Consider the following 20491-nt stretch of genomic DNA (forward strand, 5'->3'; position numbering starts at 1 on the left):
CCCTCACAACCCGAGGGGATCCCCCTATGGAGGGAACAGAACTGCTGTGAGGGTAGTTTCAACAAGCTAGCCCCTCAGGAGAGCAGAGAGCCACAGCAAGGTGAGAAACCTCTGAGATCAGGGAGGCGAAAGTAAGTGCCCCTCCCCAACCCGGCCCGCCTGGCTAGTGCTTCAGCTCAGCAGCGTTTCAGCACAGGCTGGTCCCCAGAGGCAGCAGCCCCCAGGCGCCCAGCCCAACCAGCAGTGGGGCAAGCCTACACCCCTACACCAGAGGCAGTGGCAGGTTAGTCCCCACCACGCCACAGCCCCAGCTGCTCCAGCTGGACCAAGCCACGGCCCCAGCTTCCCTGGCTCCACCTGGCTACAGCCCCAGCTCTTTCAGCTGGAACGTGCCCCACCCCAGCTCCTTCAGCTTCACCGCCCCCTGGCTCCCCGGCTCCAGCTGCTTCAGCTTTGCCTGTGCTCAGGCTCCAGCTGACTTGGCGCCAGCAACTTTGGCCCAGCTGCACTCCAGTTCCAGCTTCTCTGGCCCAGCGCACTCCAGTTCCAGCTTCTCTGGCCCAGCGCACTCCAGTTCCAGCTTCTCTGGCCCAGCGCACTCCAGTTCCAGCTTCTCTGGCCCAGCGCACTCCAGTTCCAGCTTCTCTGGCCCAGCGCACTCCAGTTCCAGCTTCTCTGGCCCAGCGCACTCCAGTTCCAGCTTCTCTGGCCCAGCAGCACTGCAGCTGCAGCTGCTTCAACCCACCCACACCCGAGCCCCACCTGCTTTGGCCTAGCTGTGCTCCAGCTCAAGCTGTTTTCATGCTTCGCCCCCAGCAGCCTCCACTCAACGACCCTGCAATTCAGCCAGGTGCCGACAAGAGTGTCCACAGATTGAGGTGGGCCAGAATACACATCCCTTGACCCCCACTCAGCGGCAGCAAGAGGAAACTGCAACCATATGTATTCACTATGAGGAAAGGTAAACCAACACTGACAGGCACCATGCAGAAATATATTAAATCTCCAGATGAAAAGGAAAATGACAAGCACCCAGAAGTCAACCAGGAAAGCACAGAAATGTATAACCTTAACGACAGAGAATTCAAAATAACCATCATAAAAAAGCTTAATAAAATACAAGAAAACACAGACAGACAATTCAATGAAATCAGGAGATTCTTCACAAAAGAGATTGAAACTATAAAAAAAAAGACAATCAGAAATCTTAGAGATGAAAAACACAATAGAGGAGACAAAGACAAATCTGGAAGCCTTACGCACCAGAGCTGAAAATACGGAGGAAAGAATTAGCAATTTTTTTTTAATAATTTTATTTATTTATTTATTTTTTCCCCCAAAGCCCCAGTAGATAGTTGTATGTCATAGCTGCACGTCCTTCTAGTTGCTGTATGTGGGACGTGGCCTCAGCATAGCCAGAGAAGCAGTGAGTCGGTACACGCCCGGGATCCAAACCCGGGAAGCCAGCAGCGGAGCGTGTGCACTTAACCACTAAGCCATGGGGCCAGCCCTAGAATTAGCAATATTGAGGACAGCAATGGAGAAGCGCTACAGATGGAGGAGGAAAGAAAACTAAGACTAAAAAGAAATGAAGAAACTCTCCAAGAAATATTCGACTCAATTAGGAAATCCAACATAAGGATTATAGGTATTCCAGAGGGAGAAGAGAGGGAAAAAGGAACAGAGAACTTTTTTTTTTTTTTTACAATTTAAAGTTTTATTGTGTCTCAATAGAGAAACTTTGTTTTTATACAATTCAGTGGTTGTTACACTAAGATTTGAAAGTCAAAAAATCAATCTATTCTATTTTATAAGTAAGTTTTAGTTTTGAAGGTTGATATACATTTAAATTTTTTTTTAAATTTTTTGTTTATTGCAGTAACTTTGGTTTATAACATTGTAAAAATTTCAGGTGTACATCATTGTACTTCTATTTCTGCGTAGATTACATCATGTTCACCACCAAAATACTAATTACAACCCATCACCACACACATAAGGAACAGAGAACTTGTTCAAAGAAATAAAATCTGAGAACTTCCCAAACCTGGGCAAGCAGCTGGAAATACCAGTGAATGAAATAAATAGATCTCGTAAATATATCAACACAAAAAGACCCTCTCCAAGGCATACAGTAGTAAAGCTGGCAAAAGTCAATGACAAAGAAAAAATATTAAGGGCAGCTAGACAAAAAAAAAAAAATAACATACAAAGGATTTCCTATCAGGTTTACAGCCAATTTCTTCACAGAAACTTTACAGACTAGGAGAGAGTGAAACGATATGTTCAAAATTCTAAAGGACAAAAACATTCAGCCAAGAATACTCTATCCAGCAAAAATATCCTTCAGATATGACGGAGAAATAATAACTATCCCAGAGAAACAAAAGATAGGGGAGTTCATTGTCACAAGACCCCACTACAAGAAGTGCTCAAGAAAGCCCTCATCCCTGAGGAAAAAAAGAGAAAGGGGATTCAAAGTTTTGAACAAGGAGGAAAATAGGTTGACAAAACCAGAAAAATTGCAGTCCTCTATCAAAATAGATTAGCAAACACTTAATTATAAAACCAAAGATCAAGGGAAGGTAAGCACCAAGCATAAATGTAACCTCATTGTGTTAGACACGAACTCACAACACAAGAAGGAATAAGATGTGTCAACAATAACATAGAAGGGGAAGAGGAAAGGGATTGAATCGACTTAGTCTAAGGGAATAAGAGGCCATCAAAAAATGGACTATCACATCCATGAGATTTTTTATACAAACAACATGGTAACCACTAACCAAATAATCAGAACAGAATCACACACGATAAAGAAAGAGACAACTAAGAGAACCCCCATGCAGAACTACCAAACTAAATTTGTAGTCCAAAACACATGGGACGAGAAAGAAAAGAAACACAAAAGAACCGGAAAAAGAGCAATAAAATAACAACAACAAGCCCCCTTATATCAATAATTATCCTAAATGTAAATGGAATGAACCCTCCAATCAAAAGACACAGAGTGGTGGGATGGATTAAAAAACAAGACCCAACAATATGCTGCCTCCAGGAAACACATCTCAGCTCTAAAGACAAACACAGGCTCAGAGAGAAAGGATGGAAGACAATACTCCAAGCTAATGGCAAACAATAGAAAGCAGGTTTTGCCATACTTATATCAGACAAAGTTGACTTCAAGATAAAACAGGTAATGAGAGACAAAAAGAGGCATTATATAATGATAAAAAGGACACTCCATCAAGAAGATAAATCACTTTTAAATATATATGCACCCAATACAGGAGCACCAAGGTACATAAAGCAACTATTAACAAACCTAAAAGGAGATATTAACAACAACACAATAATAGTAGGGGATCTTAACACCCCACTCTCATCAATGGACAGATCATCCAGACAGAAAATAAATAAAGAAATAATGGACCTAAATGAAAAACTAGATGAGATGCACTTAACAGACATATACAGAGCACTCCATCCAAACACAGGAGATTACACATTCTTCTCAAGTGCACATGGAACATTCTCAAGAATAGACCATATGTTGGGAAAGAAGGCATGTTTATATAAATTAAAGAAGATTTAAATCATAACAAGCATCTTTTCAGACCATAATGCCATGAAGTTAGAAATCAGCTACAAGGAAAAATACCAGGAAAGTGACAAAGCTGTGGAGACTCAACAATATGCTACTAAACCACCAATGGATCATTGATGAAATTAAAGGAGAAATCAAAGCATATCTGGAGACAAATGAAAATGAAAATACACTGTACCAACTCATATGGGATGCAGCAAAAGCAGTCCTGAGAGGGAAACTCATAGCAATATAGGCCCACCTTATCCAACAAGAAAAAGCCCAAATAAGCAACTTCAAACTACGCCTAACAGAATTAGAAAAAGAAGAACAAACAGAGCATAAAGTCAGCATAAGGAGGGAAATAATAAAAATCAGAGCAGAAATAAATGAAATTGAAATTAAAAAAACGGTAGAAAGGATCAACGAAACAAAGAGCTGGTTCTTTGAGAAGATAAACAAAATTGACAAACCCTTAGCCAGACTCACCAAGAGAAAAAGAAAGAAGGCTCAAATAATTAAAATTAGAAATGAAAAAGGAGAAATTACAACAGATACCACAGAAATACAACAGATTATAAGAGAATACTATGAAAAACTATATGCCAACAAATTAGACAATCTAGAAGAAATGGATAAATTCCTAGACTCATACAACCTCCCAAAACTGAATCAAGAAGAAATAGAGAACCTGAATAGACCAATCACAAGTAAAGAGATTGAAAGAGTAATCAAAAACCTCCCCAAAAATAAAAGTCCAGGACCAGATGGCTTCTCTGGAGAATTTTACCAAACATTCAAAGAAGACTTAATACCTATCCTTCTCAAACTATTTCAAAAAATAGAGGAAGATGGAACACTTCCCAACACATTCTATGAGGCCAACATCACCCTGATACCAAAGCCAGGAAAAGACAACACTAAGAAGGAAAACTACAGGCCAATATCCCTGATGAACATAGATGCAAAAATCCTCAACAAAATATTGGCAAACTGAATACAGCAACACATTAGAAAGATCATACCCCATGATAAAGTGGGATTTATACCAGTGACACAGGGATGGTTCAACATCTGCAAATCAATCAGTGTGATACACCACATTAACAAAACGAGGAATGAAAATCATATGATCATCTCAATAGATGCAGAGAAGGCTTTTGACAAGATCCAACATCCATTTATGATAAAAACTCTCAACAAAATGGGTAAAGAAGGGAAGTACCTTAACATAATAAAGGCCATATATGACAAACCCACAGCCAGCATCATACTCAATGGGGAAAAACTGAAAGCCATCCCTCTGAAAACAGGGACAAGACAAGGGTGCCCACTCTTGTCACTCTTATTCAACACAGTACTGGGGGTTCTGGCCCGAGCAATTAGGCAAGAAAAAGGAATAAAAGGAATCTAAGTAGGCAACGAAGAAGTGAAACTCTTGCTGTTTGTGGATGACATGATCTTATATATAGAAAACGCTAAAGAAACCATTGGAAAACTATTAGAAATAATCAGCAACTACAGCCAAGTGGCAGGATACAAAATCAACTTACAGAAATCAGTTGCATTTCTATATACCAACGACGAACTAACAGAAAGAGAATTCAAGAAGACAATCCCACTTACAATGGCAACAAAAAGAATAAAATATCTAGGAGTAAATTTAACCAAGGAAGTGAAAGACCTATACAATGAAAACTATAGGACATTATTGAGCTAAATCAATGATGACATAAAGAAATGGAAAAATATTCCATGCACTTGGATTGGAAGAATAAACATAGTTAAAATGTCCATACTACCTAAAGCAATCTACAGATTCAATGCAATCCCAATCAGAATCCCAAGGACATTCTTCACAGAAATAGAACAAAGAATACTATCATCCATATGGGGCTACAAAAGACCCCGTATAGCTAAAGCAATCCTGAAAAAGAGGAACAAGGCTGGAGGCATCACAATCCCTGACTTCAAAACATACTACAGGGCCGGCACCGTGGCTTAGCGGTTAGGTGCGTGCGCTCCGCTGCTGGCGACCCGGGTTCGGATCCTGGGATTGCACCGACACACCGCTTCTCCGGCCATGCTGAGGCTGAGTCCCACATACAGAAACTAGAAGGATGTGCAACTATGACATACAACTATCTACTGGGGCTTTGGGGGAAAAAATAAATAAATAAATAAATAAATAAATAAGTAAGTAAGTAAATAAATAAATAAATAAATGAATAAATAAAACATACTACAAAGCGATAGTAATTAAAACAGCATGGTACTGGTACAAAAACAGACACACAGATCAATGGAACAGAATTAAAAGTCTAGAAATAAAACCTCATATCCATGGGCAGCTAAACTTTGACAAAGGGGCTAAGGACATACAGTGGAGAAAGGAAAGTCTAATCAATAAATGGTGCTGGGAAAACTGGACAGCCACTTGCAAAAGAATGAAAGTAGACCATCTTCGTTCACCATACACAAAAATTAACTCAAAATGGATCAAAGACCGGAAGGTGAGACCTGAAACTATAAAACTCCTGGAGGAAAATATAGGTAGTACACTATTCATCATCAGCCATAAAGGGATCTTCTTGAATTCCATGTCTACTCAGACAAAAGAAACAAAAGAAAAAATAAACAAGTGGGACTTCATCAGATTAAAGAGCTTCTACAAGGCAAATGAAACCAGGATCAAAACGAATAGGGAAACCACGAGCTGGGAAAAAATATTTGCAAACCGTATATCTGACAAGGGATTAATCTCCATAATATATAAAGAACTCACACAACTGAATAACAAAAAAACAAACAACCCAATCAAAAAATGGGCAGAGGAAATGAACAGACACTTCTCCAAAGGAGATATATAGATGGCCAATAGGCACATGAAAAGATGCTCAGCATCACTAGTCATCAGGGAAATGCAAATCAAAACCACACTAAGATATCACCTTACACCCATTAGAATGGCTATAATCACCAAGACAAAAAGCAACAAATGCTGGAGAGGCTGTGGAGAAATGGGAACCCCAATCCACTGCTGGTGGGAATGCAAATTGGTGCAATCTCTATGGAAAACAGTATGGAGATTCGTCAAAAAATTAAAAACAGAAATACCTTATGATCCAGCTATCCCACTACTGGGTATCTACCCAACGAACCTGAAATGAACAATCCAAAGAGGCTTATGCACCCCCATGCTCATCGCAGCATTATTCACTATAGCAAAGACATGGAAGCAACCCAAGTGTCCCTCGACTGATGAATAGATAAAGAAGAGGTGGTATATATATACCATGGAATACTACTCAGCCATAAAGAAAGACAAAATCATCCCATTTACAACAACATGGATGGAAGTAGAGGGTATTATGTTAAGTGAAATAAGCCAGAAAGAGAAAGACAAACAGTGCATGATTTCACTCATATGTGAAAGATAAACCAACACACGCACAGATAGAACTGTTTGGTGGTTACCAGGGGCTAGGGGGGTGGGGAGTGGGCACAAGGGGTGGAGGGATGCACTTATATGGTGACTGATAAACAATAATGTACAACAAAATTTCACAATTTAAATAGATAGATAGATAGATAGACAGACAGATAATTCTGAGGAAAGTATTTTCAATCCAGACTTCCAAAAACCAGAGGAGATTGAGAGCAGACTACACATTTTTAGACACACAAGAGCTCAGAATATTGACTTGCTCACACACGCTTTCTTGAGAATTTAATTGAGGATGTGCTCCAGAAACATCACAGTGTAGTACAAGAAAGGAAAAACATAAGGGATCCAGAAAAGAGTAGATTTCTATCCAGGAAAGCAAGGAAAGAAGACCCCAAATGGCTACTGTATCTGGAGAGCAGTCAGTCCACATTGGAGTAGCAATGCAGAGAGCTGTAAGAGGGAGATGGCCAGGAAAATGGAGATTTGAGAGTTCTGACATTACCCTTGAGAAGTCACTTCAGGCGATGAGAACAGATAATACAAGTCCTGACAAGGCAACTGGAAACTCGAAGAAAACAAAAATATGAAATGTTTACTGACTTTAAACTTTCAGAATCAACATGTAGAGAAAGTACAACAAGGCCGGCCCCGTGGCTTAGCAGTTAAGTGCACGCACTCCACTGCTGGCGGCCCGGGTTTGTATCCTGGGCGCACACTGACGCACCGCTTCTCCGGCCATGCTGAGGCCGTGTCCCACATACAGCAACTAGAAGGATGTGCAGCTATGACATACAACTATCTACTGGGGCTTTGAGGGAAAAAAATAAATAAATAAAATTATTTAAAAAAAGAGAGAGAGAAAGTACAACATATTTCGTTTTTGTCACAGAATAGTATAAAATTATCAACCTTAATGATGAAAAGAAAAAAACAAATGTTAGAAGTTGTGACTTAGGATGGAGAAGAGTTGAAAAGGAAAGACAGAGGAACTAATATCATTACTTTAAATCTTCACTCTACAAAGTAAGGAGTCAATAGTCGATGAAACCAAAAATGAAGGTGTAAGATTACAAAAATAAATAATAGAGGAGATAAGAATAATAATAATAGGAGTGTATTAGAAGGTGAGGTTGGTGATAGGAGTGAGTTAAATCCTCATCTATCAGAACAGAAAGCCAGTGAAAGTGGTTCATTTTGATAAATCAAGAAATAGCAAAAACATATCATTGAAAGTAATTTAGGGCATTGACATTTAATGTGATTGTTGTATAGTTGTATTAATATCTACCATATTTGTGACTGTTTTCTATTCATGGTCCTTTGTTTCTTTTTTGTCTTCCACTGTTTTCCCTCCTTCTCTGGTTTTAAGCAAGCATTTATCTCCTTTCTTAGCACATCAATTATACCTTTTTTTCCTTTTTATTTTTAGTGGTTGCCCTTGAGTTTGCCATATATATTTACAATGAATCCAAATCCTCTTTCAAATAAGATGATACCACTTCATGGTAGTGCAAGTGCCTTATAACAGAATATTCCCAATTCCCCCTCCCTTATAATAGCTGTCATTCATTTCACTTATCAATAAGCTATAATTACCAAATGCATTGTTGCTATTATTATTTTGAACAAACTGTTATTTTTTAAATTAAGAAAAAGAAAAGATTTTATTTTATCTTCATTTATTCCTTCTCTAACACTCTTCCTTTCTTTATGTAGAGCTTAATTTCTGACCTATACCATTTTTCTTCTTTCTGAAGAATTTATTTTAACATTTCTTGCAGGTCTACTGGTGACAGAGTCCCTCAGTTTTTGTTTGTTTAAGAAAGTCTTTATTATTTCTCCCTCACTTTTGAAGGAAAACTTAGCTGGATACAATACTCTAGGTTGGTGGCTTTTTTCTTTCAACACTAAATATTTTTCTCCACTCTCATTGCATGCATGGTTTCTGAGGAGATGTCCAATGTAATTCTATCTTTGTTCCTCTATAGGTAAGGGGTTTTTTTCCCTTCTGGTTTCTTTCAAGATTTTCTCTTTGTCTCTAATTTTCTGAAGTTTGAATATGATATGCTTAGGAGTAGATTTTTTTTTTTTTTTTTTTTTTGGTGTTTATCCTGCCTTGTGTTCCCTGAGCTTCCTGGATTGGTGATTTGTTGTCTTTTTTTAATTTTATGAAATTATCAGTCATTATTGCTTTAATGTTTTTTCTATTCCTTTCTCTTTCTTCTCCTTCTGGTATTCCCATTATGCACATGTTATACCTTTTGTAACAGTCAGCATTCTTGGATATTCTGTCCTGTCTTTTTCATTCATTTTTCTCTTCGCATTTCAGTTTTGGAACTTTCTATTGACATATCTTCAAGCTCACTAAATCTTTCCTTGGCCATGTCCAATCTACTGATGAGCCCATCAAAGGCATTTTTCACTCCTATTACAGTGTTTTTTATTTCTCACATTTTCTTTTCATTCTTAGTTTCCATGTCTCTGCTTACCTTACCCTTCTGTTCTTGCATGTTGTCCACTTTTTCCATTAGAGCCCCTAACTTATTAATCATAGTCATTTTAAATTCCAATATCTCTGCCATATCTGAGTCTGGCTCTGATGCTTGCTCTGTTTCTTCAAATTATGATTTTGTCTTTTAGTATGCCTTGTAATTCTTTGTTGAAAGTTGGACATGATGCACTGGATAGAAGAAAATGAGGCAAAAGGCCTTCAGTGTGAAGTTTTATGCTTATCTAGCTAGGGTTTAGTCCATGTTTATTGTTTGCTATAGTCATAGGTGTCAGAGGCAAAGATGTCCTCTGGAGCCCTCAGTTTTGTCTTCTCTGTTGTCTTTGGGTTTTCCTAGAGACTTCTTAAATAAGGTCTGACATGAGCAGTTCTTTCACTTGTATCCCCTGCTTTTATACAGGAGCCTTACTGATATGGGGGTGTGGTGTGGAGAGAGGGAGGGGCTAAATGGGGCTGAAATTGGATACTTCTCTTCCTCCAGGTCAGTTAGGCTCTGGTGAAATCCCAATCAGTTTAGCTCTTTTGGCTCTTAGTTTCTACTGAGAGCAGGCCTTGTAAAGAAGAACAGAATTCTGTGGGCATATTTCAAAATGGCTACTTTCCCCTTCCTTCTGCCTGGAGCACAAGGGGATTCTTTTCCATTCTTCCCTTGCTCTTGCTCTCTGCTCGAGGGGCTAGCTTGTTGAAACTACCCTTGCAACAATTGTGCTCCCTCCATAGCGGGATCCTCTCTGGCTGTGAGGGGTCTTGGAGAGCGCCGTTTTTCATACAGTGAGCTGCCCCTCCCCCTCCTCTGAAAGCCGAATGGTCTCAGTCTCTCGGTGGCAGTCCTTGTGGAAGGAAGGGAGCTCCTCTTACCTCCTTCCACTTCCTCTGGAGATTCCAGCACCTCAGTCCTTCGGTGTACAGCTGCCTGGGTGCCTTAGACATCCCCTGCATTGTATGAATAGCTTCTGTTGGAATATGAATGTCCTTTTTGTTGTCTCTTAGAAGGGGAGAGTTCAGTGGGGGAAGCTCACTCTGCCATGATGCTGACGTCACTCCCTAAATATGATTTTAAGAGTTCATGGTACTTAGTTGAACCAACTAAATTGAGAAACTTCAGGTGAGGGGGAGGTGGTGAGGAGTTGATGTGAATTTAACCTAAAAAAACTTACACTGATCTTCTCTGAGACAATTTTGGCCATTCCAGATATTTTCCCCTTGTGTTAGAAGGGTTTGTTTCTCAAAAGGAATTTAATCCTTTCCAGCTGCAGAAATTTTGATTAAAGTCCTACTTCATGCATCCCAGAGCCTTATCACAAAGTTGAGTACCTTCTGGAGAATTTGTCCCTGTCCAGGGGTAATTTTTTTTCTGGCTCAGTATTGGAGTTTGGTTGGAATCTGAATTAGCCTATCATCTGTGAATTAGCCTGCTGTCTTTCACTTATTAAGGACGAGGCCAGAAGCAGAATTTCTAGGCTTCCAGATCATCACTCTCATGAGCTAGGAGATTGCAATGCTGGGCTAGGAAATTGGAAACCACTTGAAGTAGTTTGCGATTTCTGAACTGTAATGTGATCTTAATTATATGATGGGAAAATAACACCCATCCTTAAAATTATCTGGGTCCTGATGTGGCCATTTTGACTGCCTAGTTCATTTTTATTCTGGTTCTCTCTCCTTGAGTGAGCTCCAGTAGTAGGTGAAGGAATTTGTCTGTTTCATCTGTGTTGTGGAATTTATTGGTGCAGAGTCATTCATAATATTCTTTTACCCTTTCAGTATCTTAGTATCAGTAGTGACATCCAGTTTTTCATTCGTGATGTCGGTAATGCGTGTCTTTTCTTTCTCTGAATCAATTAGGCTAGGGGTTTATCAATGTGAATGTTCAGCTCAAAGAACCAGGTTTTGGTTTCACTGATTTTTCTCTCTCTTTTTTAATCTCTTTCTGTTTTCTGTTTAGTTTATTTCTGCTCTTTATTATTTCCCTTCTCCTGCATAATTTCGATATTGACTCTTTTTCTAGCTTCTTAAGGTGAAAGCTTAGGTCATTGATGTAGAAACTTTTGAGTGATTTTCTCTGTCTGTGTGCATGAGGGATAGTGGTCTGTAGGTTCCTTATATTGTCATTGGTTTTGGTACCAGGGTGATGCCGGCCTCATAGAGTGAGTTGGGAAGCATTCATTTCTCTTCCATTTTCTGAAAGAGCTTTGTAGATCATTGATTTTAGACCTTTGTAACTTTTTCTGATATGACTGTTTTGTATGTTTACCTCTAGGCACTGTTTAAGCTGCATCTCACAAATTTTGGTATGTCATGTTTTCATTTTCTTTCCAGTCAAAGTATTTTCTAATCTCCCTTGTTATTAGTTTCAGATATTTGGGGATTTTTCAGATATCTGTGTGTTACTGGTTTCTAATTTAGTTCCAACATTCTGAAAACATATTTGTACTGTTTGAATTTTTTAAAGACCTTTATTAACAGGTGCTTGCAGTTTGTTGAGTTTTTTAAAAAATATCAAGTTGTAAACTTTTATCACAAATTAGAACTGAGATTCTTAAAAACTTAACTTGACCAGATATGAAACAATTTAAAAACCTTTAAAGGTGTATTGAGAAAAACTGGGCTTAACAAAACAAAACAAAACATGTTTGTCATTACCAACAAGAGACATCTTTAGATAAAATGATAAAAGTCCCATGCTGCATAGATAATGCAGATAGTTCATTATCTGGTCAAGAGGAAAAAAGCAAGCACTTAGGGTCTTCAGTTCCGATCTTCTATTCATTTGTCCTTGCTGGAATTTCATGTGCGTTTCTTCTTGTTGGATGACTAAAGCAGATGATGGAGGGATGGTGAGCCTGCGTCTCCTCATCCCACCCGGCTCAACCTCGGGAGGGGAGGAGTTCTCAGCTGGTGGATCAGCTGCTCTTGTCTCTTTGCCATTGTACGGTTTAGGGTTTTCTTGGCATCTGTGTTGGTCGTTGAAGGTATGGTGGTGCTGATGTTGAGGTGGCTGCTTATGTTAAGTCTCATCTCCTTGACTTTCCTGATCTTCATGGCTGTCCTCTCTATGCTGTCTTTGGCGAGGAGGACCCCTGTGGAATTGTGGTCTACACCCTGATACAGCTTCTGTCTCACTGGTCTCCCTTGTTCTCCTGCACGCTGGTTGTCAGTCCCCTCCATCACTGCTCCCTGCACAGGAGGATTGGAACACTGTGGTTGTCACCCATAGGGTCTCCGCATGTAATAAGGTGGGGACTGTGGCCTGTGTGTGTTCGGGCCGGCACTGTGGGGCCTAGCCTTCGGGAGCACTCTTGATCCCTCATTCTTCCCCACTGTCACTATTCTGCTAATTCTGCCGGTGGTTGTATGAAGGACCCCCTGTGACGTGGACAGCGTCTATGAGGGTCCCGTTCTGCTGCATATACTGCAGCTCCCCCAGGGCCTGTCACACTTGCTCCCTCTGCACCCTTTCTCCTTCCACAGTGTCAGACTGCACAGTCTCCTCTCTCCTGCACTGCAAAGGTCCTCGCTGCGGTTCTTCCTCTTTGTGGTGGTCTGTGTACATCTTCCTTGCTGTCCTTTCTGTTGATGAAACCATATCTATTTCTTACATGGAACCATTTTACTGTTCCCCAAACTTGTTATGCTTACCCTCTTGTGCCTGCGCCCTGTCCATGGTGCTGGGCTTTGTGTCAGCGGCACTGGGGGCGGGGACAGCTGAAGGTCCTGGCTCAGGGTGTGGTGATGGTGACTGGGCCGGCTCACCACTCAAGGGTGCAGTGACGGAGCCTGGAGCTGGAGGTGACAGCAAGGTTCTCAGGGCTCTCGGGGGCCCGCTCTTCCCTCCCACCACTGATCAAACTCTTATTTGGCTTATGTGAGATTTGTTGAGACTTGTCTTAGGTTGGTGGAGAATGTGGTCTCTTTTGGCAGATGTCCCCTGTGCACGTGAGAAGAACGTGTATTCTGCTGCATTGGGGGAGTGTTCTATGGTGTCACTCAGGTCAGTGTGGTTGACAGTGCTGGCCAGGTCCTCTGTGTCCTTACTGATTTCTGTCACTCAGTTATCAAGAGTGTAGAAACTTTGATTGTGGATCACCTATTTCTCCTTTCAGTTCTGCCAGTTTTTCTTTGTATATTTTGAAGCTCTGTGTCTAGAAGCTATGGCTCTAATGATACATAACCATTAAGGACTGTTCTGCCTTCCTGATGAATTACCCCCTTTATTATTATGAAATGACCCTCTTTCCCTGGTAAAATTCTTTGCTTTGAAAGCAACACTGTTGGTCCTGGCCTGTGCTCTCCCCTGCCTGGACCCCACACAAGTGCTCTGCTCCCTGTGGGGAGGTGCTGTCTGGTGGGGCCTTCTCTCCACCCCTGACCAGCACCCTGCTGGGCGGCAGAGAACGCCAGAACTGAGTTCCTGCTAGTCCACCCCCCAGCCATGGGCTCAAACCCACTGTGGCACTCTTGGAGAAGCAAGAGATGAGTGGTGGAGTGGGAGGCCCCAGGCTCACCACCTGGTCCCCAAGTGCTGTAGCAAAGTGGTCGCTGCCCCCCTCCGTGTGCCCTGGCGCCCGTCCCACCCCTGCTGCCTGGCCTCATCCAGAGTGGAGTTTCCTCTAAACCTTCTTGGAGGATGCCTGATGGGGCCGGTCCATCCATCCCAGCCATCCCAGCCATCCCAGCCAGTCTCCCAGACCAAGGCCACTGTCCGGACTCATAAAGTGCTGCTGTCAGCAGAAAACAAATACCAGAAAATGAAAACCGCACTGTTCCTATAACCACTCTTGCTTTCCTTTGGTGTAGCCTTAGCATGCTGTATATTCCTCCATCTTTACTTTTTATCCTGTCTCTGGGCTTCTTGTAGTTAGCCTAGAGTGATGTCTTGGTTTTTGTTCCATCTGACAGTCTGCCTTTTATTAGGTAATTACATTTAATTTGTAAGCATGTTAATGTGACTATTGGCGTGGTTGGGTTTAAATCCACCAGGTTGCTGTTCATTTTCTATTTATCCCATTTGTTTGTTCCTGTTTCCCCCTTTTTTATATCTTCTTTTGGGCTAATTATTGGTATGATTCCACTCGATCCCTGTATTAGCTTCTTGGCTCTTCCACTTCACTTTGTTTTTCGTGGTTGCTGTGAGGATGACCGCCTACATCTTCTGTTCGTGCCAGTCCACCTTCAGTGACGCTGTGCCGCCTCACAATGGTCCCCTTCCGTTTCCCCTTCTTGGCCTTGGTGATGTTGTTGGTCATATTTTACTTTCATCTGAGTTATGAACCCCACAATAAATCATTCTTTTTGCTTTAACATTCAATTATATTTTTAAATGTGGTGCAAGTGTTTGCTGTTTGCCCACGTTGAGCAGCTGAGGTGATCGTCATTCCTGTGTGTGGTCCCAGTTGTCCGTCTAGTGCTGTTCTCCTGCTGCCTTGAGGGATTCCTTTCACATCTCTTGTAGTAGTGACCTGCCAATGATTGATTCTCTCAGCTTTTGAATGTCTGAAAAAATCTTTATTTTGCCTTTTTTAAAAACATTTTTATTGAGGCATAATTCACATAAAAATAATTGACATAAAAAATTGATTTAAAAATAAAGTACTCATTTAAAGTGTATAATTAGACAAGGTTTAACATTTATTAATGTATTGATAACCCATGAAGTCATCATCCCAATCAAGATAATGAGCATATCCATCACCCCCAAAGTTCCTTCATGCCCCTTTGTGAGCCCTCCCTGCTGCACCCCTTCTCCCCTCCTGACCAATCTACTTTCCTGTATTTTCTAGAATTTTCTATAAATGGGATAACTAGGTTCATTGTTTGTTGTGGTTTGGGTTCTTTCTCTCACTATGATTATTTTGAGATTCATCCATGTTGCATGTGTCAACGTGGTTCCTTTTATTGCTGAGTATCACCTTCTTTTATGGTAAAATACACACGACACAAACTTTACCATTTTAACCATTTTTAAGTATATAATTCAGTAGCATTAAGTACATTCACATGTTGTATAATCAGCATCACTATCTATTTCCATAATTTTTTTTATCATCCTCAAATCTGTTCTTCTGTAGTATAGAATCTGCCATTAATGCCATCTAGTTAGTGTTTTTCATTTCAGACATTATCTTTTTTTGTCATTAGCAGTTTGATTTAGGTCTTTTTAATATCAAATATGTCTCCCCTTATCATGCTAATTTTTACTCTACCTTCCTGGGTATATGGATATATAATAGTTATTTTAATGTCCTTGTCTACTAATTCTACCATCTATGCCATCTCTGGGTCTTTTTTAAAAAAATTTTTATTGAGGTTATAATAGTTTATAACATTGTGAAATTTCAGTTTTACATTATTATTTGTTAGTCACCATATATTTGTCAGTACCCCTTTACCCTTTGTGCCCACCCCCCAACTACCTTCTGCTCTGGTAACCAGTAATCTGTTCTCTTTGTCCTTGTGTTAATCTTCCACATATGAGTGAAATCATATGGTGTTTATCTTTGTCTGCCTTATTTTGCTTAACATAATACCCTCAGAGTCCATCCATGTTGTTGCGAAGGTGACGATTTTCTCTTTTTTATGGCTGAGTAGTATTCCAATCATCAGTCCATGGACGCTTGGATTGCTTCCACTTCTTGGCTATTGTGAATAATGCTGCAATGAACATAGGGGTGCATAAGTCGTTTTGAATTGTTGATTTCAAGTTCTTTGGATAAATACCCAGTAGTGGGATAGCTGGGTCATATGGTATTTCTATTTTTAATTTTTTGAGAAATCACCATGCTATTTTCCGTAGTGGCTGCACCAGTTTGCATTCCCACCAGCAGTGTATGAGGGTTCCCTTTTCTCCACATCCTCTCCAATGTTTGTTATTTTTTTGTCTTAGTGACTATAGCCATTCTAATGGGTGTAAGGTGATATCTTAGTGTCGTTTTGATTTGTATTTCCCTGATGATTAGTGATGTTGAAAATCTTTTCATGTGCCTCTTGGCCATCTGTACGCCTTCTTTGGAAAAATGTCTGTTCATATCCTCTGCCTATTTTTTGATCAGGTTTTTTGTTGTTGTTGCGTTGTGTGAGTTCTTTATATATTTTGGAGATTAACCCCTTTTCGGATATGTGATTTGCAAATATTTTCTACCAGTTGGTGGGCTGTCTTTTCATTTTATTCCTGGTTTCCTTTGTCTTGCAGAAGCTCTTTAGTCTGATGAAGTCCCACTTGTTTATTTTTTCTTTTGTTTCCCTTGCCTGGGTAGATATAGTATTTGAAAAGATCCTTCTAAGACCGATGTCAAAAGTGTACTGCCTACATTTTCCTATAGGAGTTTTATAGTTTCAGCTCTTACCTTCAAGTCTTTGATTCATTTTGAGTTAATTTTGTCTATAGGAAAAGATAATGGTCTACTTTCATTCTTTTGCGTGTGGCTGTCCAGTTTTCCCAGCACCATTTATTGAAGAGACTTTCCTTTCTCCATTGTTTGTTCTTAGCTCCTTTGTCAAAGATTAGCTGTCCGTAAATGTGTGGTTTTATTTCTGGGCTTTTACTTCTGTTGCATTGATGTGTGTTTCTGTTTTTGTGCCAGTACCATGCTGTTTTGATTACTATAGCTTTGTAGTATATTTTGAAGTCAGGTATTGTGATGCCTCCAGCTTTGTTCTTTTTTCTCATGGTTGCTTTAGCTATTCAGGGTCTTTTGTTGCCCCATATGAATGTTATGATTCTTTGTTATATTTCCATGAAGAATGTCATTGGAATTCTGATTGGGATTGCATTGAATGTGTAGATTGCCTTAGGTAGTATGGACATTTTAACTATATTTATTCTTCCAATGCGTGTGCATGGAATATCTTTCCATTTCTTAATGTCATCATCAATTTCTTTCAATAATGTCTTATAGTTTTCATTGGATAAGTCTTTCACCTCCTTGGTTCAATTTATTCCTAGATATTTTATTCTTTTTATTGTGACTATAAATGGGATTGTATTCTTGAGTTCTCTTTCTGTTAGTTCATTATTAGAGTATAGAAATGCAACTGATTTTTGTAAGTTGATTTTGTACCGGGCAACTTTGCTGTGGTTGTTGATTATTTCTAATAGTTTTCTGATGGATTCTTTAGGGTTTTCTATATATAAAATCATGTTGTCTGCAAACAGTGAGAGTTTCACTTCTTTGTTGCCTATTTGGATTCCTTTTATTTCTTTTTCTTGCCTAATTGCTTGGGCCAAAACTTCCAGTACTATGTTGAATAAGAGTGGTGAGAGTGGACACCCTTGTCTTGTTCCTGTCCTCAGAGGGATGGCTTTCAGTTTTTCCCTGTTGAGTATGATGTTGGCTGTGGGTTTGTCATATATGGCCTTTATTATGTTGAGGTACTTTCCTTCTATACCCTTTTTATTGAGAGTTTTTATCATAAATGAATGCTGGATCTTGTCAAATGCTTTCTCTGCATCTATTGAGATGATCCTGTGGTTTTTATTCCTCATTTTGTTAATGTGGTGTATCACATTTGTGGATGTTGAACCATACCTGCATCCCTGGTGTAAATCCCACTTGATCATGGTGAATAATCCTTTTAATGTGTTGCTGTATTCGGTTTGCCAATATTTTGTCGAGGATTTTTGCATCTGTGTTCATCAGCAATATTGGCCTGTAATTTTCCTTCTTTATGTTGTCCTTTTCTGGCTTTGGGATCAGGGTGATGTTGGCCTTATAAAATGTGTTAGGAAGTATTCCATCTTCTTAAACTTTTTGGAATAATTTGAGAAGGATAGATATTAAGTCTTTTTTGAATGTTTGGTTGAATTCTCCAGAGAAGCCATCTGGTCCTGGACTTTTATTTTTTGGGAGGTTTTTGATTACTGTTTCAAAATCTTTCCTTACGATTGGTCTATTCAGATTCTCTATTTCTTCCTGATTGAGTTTTGGGAGGTTGTATGAGTCTAAGAATTTATCGATTTCTTCTAGATTGTCCAATTTGTTGGCATATAGTTTTTCATAGTGTTCTCTTATAATCATCTGTATTTCTGTGGTATCCATTGTAATTTCTCCTCTTTCATTTCTAATTTTATTTATTTGAGCCTTCTTTCTTTTTTTCTTAGTGAGTCTGGCTAAAGGTTTGTCAATTTTGTTTGTCTTCTCAAAGAAAGGGCTCTTTGTTTCATTGATCCTTTATACTGTTTTTTTTTGGTTTCCATTTCATTTATTTCTGCTCTAATTTTTATTATTTTCCTCCTTCTGCTGACTTTGGTATTTGTTTGTTCTTCTTTTTCTGTTAGATGTAGTTTAAGATTGCTTATTTGAGATTTTTCTTGTTTGTTAAGGTGTGCCTGTATTGCTATGAATTTCTCTCTTAGGACTCCTTTTGCTGCATCCGATGTGAGTTGGTATGGTATATTTTCATTTTCATCTGTCTCTAGATATTTTTTGATTTCTCTTTTAATTTCTTCAATGATCCTTTGGTTTTTCAGTAGCATTTTGTTTAGTCTTCACATATTTGTCACTTTCTCAGCTTTTTACTTGTAGTTGATTTCTAGTTTCATAGCATTATGGTTGGCAAAGATGCTTGATATGATTTAAATCTTAATAAATTTATTGAGGCTTGCCTTGTTTCCCAACATATGGTCTATCCTTGAGAATGTTTCATGTGCACTTGAGAAGAATGTGTAATCTGCTGTTTTTGGATGGGTGTTCTGTGTATATCTATTAGTTCATCTGGTCTAGTTTTTCATTTAATTCCACTATTTCCTTGTTGACTTTCTGTCTGGATAAGCTATCCATTGATGTAAGTGTGGTGTTAAGGTCTCCTACTATTTTTGTGTTGTTGTTAATATCTCCTTTTAGGTTTGTTAATAGTTGCTTTATGTACCTTGGTGCTCCTATGTTTGGTGCATATATATTTGTGTGTTATGTCTTCTTGGTTGAGTGTCCCTTTTTTCATTAAATACTGCCCCCTTTGACTCTCATTGCCTGTTTTATCTTGAAGTCTACTTTGTCTGATATAAGTATGGCAACACTTGCTTTCTTTTGTTTGCCATTAGCTTGGGGTATTTCTTCCATCCTTTCCCTCTGAGGCTGTGTTTGTCTTTAGGGCTGAGATGTGTTTCCTGGAGGCAACATATTGTTGGGTCTTTTTTTTCCACCCTGCCACTCTGTGTCTTTTGATTGGAGAATTCAATCTATTTACATTTAAAGTGGTTATTGATATATGAGGGCTTAATGCTGCCATTTTATCACTCGTTTTCTGGTTGTTCTGTATTTCACTTGTTTCTTGTCCCATGTATTTAGAACTACCAATTGAGGTTGGTAATTCTCTATGATGGTTTTCTCAGTTTTCTCTTTATCTTTTGTGTCTCTGGTCTGATTATTTGTTTAGTGGTTACCGTGAGGTTTGTATAAAAAATCTCGTAGATGAGATAGTGCATTTTCTGATACCCTCTTATTTCCTTAGTCTAAGCTGATTCCATTCCTTTCCTCCTCCCCTTGTAAGTTATTGTTGTCACAACTTATACCATCTTGTGTTGTGAGTTTGTAGTTAAAATGATATTATATTTATTTTTGATGTTTTCCTTCCCTTTACCTTTAATGTTATAATTAAGTATTTGGTAACCTGTTCCAATAGAGAGCTGCAATTTTCTGATTTTGTCTGCCCATTTATCTCCTTGATTAAGATTTTGTAAACCCTTTTTTGTTTTTTCAGGTATGAGGGCCTTCTTGATCATTTCTTGTAGGGGGGTCTTGTGGCAATGAACTCCCTCAGGTGGTTTATCTGGGAGAGTTTTTATTTCTCCATCATATCTGAAGGATATTTTCACTGGATAGAGTGTTCTTGGTTGAAAGTTTTTGTCTTTCAGGAGTTTGAATATATCATTCCGCTCTCTCCTAGCCCGTAACGTTTCTGCTGAGAAATCTGCTGAAAGCCTGATACGGGTTCCTTTGTAAGTTATTTTCTT

General features: G+C 39.3%; 1 pseudogene; it reads right to left on the reverse strand.

The window, feature by feature from the left end:
• The window catches only part of LOC106803861 (Y-box-binding protein 1 pseudogene), a 42460-nt pseudogene extending 27671 nt beyond the window's left edge, over window positions 1-14789 (reverse strand).
• Window positions 14790-20491: the final 5702 nt, after the last annotated feature.

The sequence above is a fragment of the Ceratotherium simum genome, chromosome 35 (assembly GCF_057802395.1).
Source record: "Ceratotherium simum simum isolate JZ-2026a chromosome 35, ASM5780239v1, whole genome shotgun sequence".
Taxonomy (NCBI): Eukaryota; Metazoa; Chordata; class Mammalia; order Perissodactyla; family Rhinocerotidae; genus Ceratotherium; species Ceratotherium simum.